Source organism: Microtus ochrogaster, chromosome 5 (genome assembly GCF_000317375.1).
Source record: "Microtus ochrogaster isolate Prairie Vole_2 chromosome 5, MicOch1.0, whole genome shotgun sequence".
NCBI lineage: Eukaryota > Metazoa > Chordata > Mammalia > Rodentia > Cricetidae > Microtus > Microtus ochrogaster.
The window spans coordinates 1,994,659-1,998,794 of NC_022012.1; the positions used below are offsets into that span (position 1 = coordinate 1,994,659).

At 42.1% G+C, this 4,136-nt stretch overlaps 1 non-coding gene across 1 annotated transcript; it reads left to right on the plus strand.

Moving 5' to 3' along the window:
• The first annotated feature begins 112 nt into the window (after positions 1 to 112).
• Trnak-cuu lies at positions 113 to 185 on the plus strand. The gene has a single exon. It is a non-coding gene; the product is annotated as a tRNA-Lys (tRNA).
• The last annotated feature ends 3,951 nt before the right edge of the window (positions 186 to 4,136 follow it).

Sequence of the window (4,136 nt, forward strand, 5' to 3'; positions counted from 1 at the left end):
TTTTGGAGCCTGTCCTGGAACTAGCTCTTGTAGACCAGGCTGGCCTCGAACTCACAGAGATCTTCCTGTCTCTGCCTCCTGAGTGCTGGGATTAAAGGCGTGCCCCACCACTGCCCGGCTAGCTCAGTCGGTAGAGCATGAGACTCTTAATCTCAGGGTCATGGGTTCGAGCCCCACGTTGGGCACCAAAATGTAACGGCGTAAACGAATGCAGACAGATTGTAAAAATATATATATATAGCTTTAATAGACTTACAGAACCACCTTTCCCGCGGAGACCAGGAAAGCAGAAGCAGCGGCTGGGAGCAAGCTTGCCAAATATATAAACAAACATTAGCCCGAGGCGAACACGCCCCCTAAGGGGCGGGACTTATCCCTGCAGGAACTGGCCCAGGGGGTAAAGTACTTGCCACACAAGAATGAGAACTAGGAGTCCCCCAGAGTTACAGATGATAGCACAAGTCTGTGGTCATGTGCAGTCTTTCTCCAGGTATAAGACCAGACTTGTGTGAGTACTCAGTCAGAAAGCTATCTGCAAACCAGAGGATGCTCCCTTACCAGACAGCTTCGCAGCCTTTACTACATAGGAAAAATAATTTATATTTCTTTGTTGTTCTCTCATATGGCACATCCCAAATGCAGTTTCTCCTCCCTCCACACCCCCAACCTCCCCTTTGCCCCAGATCCACTCCTCTAGTCTCCTTCAGAAAGGAGCAGGCCTCCCAGGGATATCAACCAAACACAGCATAACAAGACACAATAGTACTAGGCACTGACACTCTTATCAAAGTTGGATTTTTAAACATATCCAGTATGTGGCATGTTGTTATAGAAGCCTAATTAGGCTATACCACAGATACTGGTACAAGGTTCTAATAGCAGAGAATTTCTTATTCCTGTTCATCATCATGATTGGATATGGAGTCAACTAAACGGCAAACCATTGACACTCATGGGAGGGATTTACTTATAGGATTAAAGTGAGAAGACCCGCTCAAATGTGGGTGGCCCCTTCCAGTGGCAACCCAGATAAAAGGAGATGGAAAAGGGAAACTGCTTTTGCCTGCTTGCCTTGACTCTTGAATACAAGTTCATCTGTTCCATTGCTGCCTTGCAGTATTACTTCACAGACATAGTGGTTTGAATGAGAATGACCCCCTCCCCTGCCCAGTCACATATATTTGAATGGTTTGTCCCCAGGTGGTGGAAGTGTTTGGGAAGGATTAGGAGGCGTGTCCTTATTGGAGAAAATGAGCCACAGATCATGCTTATAGATTAGATGTAAGCTCTCAGCTGCTGCTCCATTATCATACCTGCCTGCCTCCTGCCATGCACCCTACAATGGTGGTCATGGACTCACCTTCTGAAACTATGTCCCAATAAACTCTTTCTTCATAAGTCGCCTTGGCCATGGTTTCTCTACACAGCAATAAAAAAGTAACTAAGGCACATGGTACTGGAACTAGCTTCTTAAGGCTTCTATTGGAGACTAGAGTCTTCCAGGTCATTAGTACTAGACTATGACCACTGGAACATCCATCCTTGTGGAAATCACAAACTATTAGATTTCATTCAGCCTCTTTAAAGTGAAACAGCCATTATTTGGCTATAGGTACAATATCCTATAAGCCAATCTATTAAATTCCCTTTTAAAAGCTGATCATCCCATCTAGTCTGCTAAAGAACTCTGACTAATGCAGGTGGGTAAGGAGATGGAAAAGGAAAGTATAGAACAACAAATGCTTTCTTGGAGAAAACCAGTAGTTTAGTCAGTTAGGAGTGAGGAGAAAGAGTGAAATCCAGCATCTGTAGAACTTTGTTCAACCTTCAAAGATAGCACATGACCTTGAGTGTTCTACATACTTCGTCTTTGCCTGGGTAACTTCCTCATCTACATGGACATAGAAACATTTTCCCTAGAGTGTAGAAAGAAACTCCTGGCAAATAGTAGATCTGAGGTGTGGAGCTTTTGTATGAACTGGAGGGAGAAAGCATTGAAGTAGGAATTTAAGCTAAATGTTTCAACAATCCAGATGTATTTCTGTATTATTTTACAAGGAATAATGAAAAGTAGGGATATATGGGGTATATATTCTGAAGAAGAAGAAAAAGTAGAGAAATTTTCAGTCATTTGCCATGCATGATAGAACCGCAGGGATGGGGCTCCTTTGGCTGTATATGCTGAGGTGGAATGCTGTAGCCTTGTCAAAAATCAATGTGTGCAAGGAAGCTGAGATGTGTCGAATTTGCCTTCAGACTGAAACAATAGCAGATCTGTGAGAAATTTGAAATTGCATAATTTTCCATTTTTCTAAGTTCGGTTTGACATACGTGACAGTTTTTGAAAATATCAGCCCTTCTGTTTGACTTCCCCACTGCCAATGATATGAACTCCATTATTCCTTCTTCCAAACTGGCCAGGAGAACTCAAGCAGAACCCAGATATATGCCTTTTATACTCCTGGAAGAAAGCAACTGCAATTGATGAATGTGACCTTTGGAAACAGTTGCTTTGCCTTCTAAGGATCATGATTGATTTCCCACATCAGCATAGGTGGGAGCCAATTGCCCAAGAGCTGAGATTGATGGGCTATCATAATGCAACTGCTTTTCTGAAGAGAGCCTGCAGCTGAGCATCACAGGTGCTGATAGAGTGGCTGCTTATTCCGTGCCCCTAAGGTGACAGTGCAAATGTGTTTCCCTTGTGCACACTGTAAAGTGATAACGAGTCTCAGTGGTGTGGTAGCTTTCTGTCAAAGTTCAGAACAATTCTTAGTAATGTCCACTTGTTCTGTAATTCTATGTTCTCTATCATAATATACACCTTCCCTAGAAAAATATTATCTCTCTCTTCTGAGAAATAAAGTAAGGGACATATCCAAAGGTCTTGCAGAGCAGTAATAAGTAAGGTTTAACATCAAGGAAGAGCTGACCAGCGATTTTTGGTTCATTTTTGTGCAGTCTGAAATTATTGTGACAACACACTTTGGAAAATGTTCTGAAGTTAATGAATTGCACTTTGTACATACTCAGAGGAACATTTTGGTCCTGAGATCTTACTACAGATGGTCCCTGGGGTCCTAACTAGGAGAGCTGGACATATAAGGAGCAATCTTGAGATGGAAAACAGAATGCTATTATGCTAGCAAATGACACTGTGCTGAAACAAATGTTCCACCTATAGAAGTCTGGATGTGAGCTCTGTGCTTCCTCTTTTAGCTGAAAATAGCAATGTTTGCAGATCTGAGGCATCCTTGGAATGCCTAGCCAGTTTCAGAGTGAGATATAAGAATGAGTGTGGTCCAGCCAACCTCACGGACCTCCTGCGTGTGCTGTCACACTTCTCTACATGGGTTATGTGAGTCAAGATCCAGCCATTGTGCTTCCAAGGCAGGCACTTGGCCGACCAAACTGCCTTCTCTGCTCCAAGTTTTGAATTTGCTTAAGAAATCTGTTAAATTTTTATGTGCATTTCTATATTGAGTCAACTTAAAATATAATCATAAATTTTCATCTCTTTGAACTTCTATTGTCCTTTATTATTCATGTAAAATCACATTCTCTTTGAACTTAGAAGGCTCTCCATAATGGCCTTGCAAGGGAAAGAGCTGGTAAAAGTTTGAGCTTGTGCTAGAAATTAATTATTTTGGAATGAAAATCAGAATTCAAAATGATAACATCTTAAAATCAACATATATGGTTAACCAGGCCTAAATTGCTATTAAATAATTCTAAAATGGTGTTACTCCAAGCAGGCCTCTGGCTCAAAGAGAGGCAAATGGCAGCATGCAGATCCTGATGATGTCCTTGGCTTAGATCAGGACCCAGGCTGTGGTGGAGATGAGAAGCACAGTCTTGAATAACTGGAAGTAGCTCAGGTCACAGCTATAGTCTCTGTGAGAAACTGGAGTGTACACCCGCAAACCTGTGTCCACACAGTATAGAGCAACCATGATGGAGATGAGGGGATCTCTAAGACATGACCTAAGAACCTACATTGTGGGTTTAACCTACGATGCTGTCAGCAAGAACAACCTTGAGGCTTTACCTTTGTATTTAAATGAGATTGGCTCTAAAAATCATGCAGAGATGGATACATTTGTCATGACTTGTGAAAAATGATTGATATCTATATG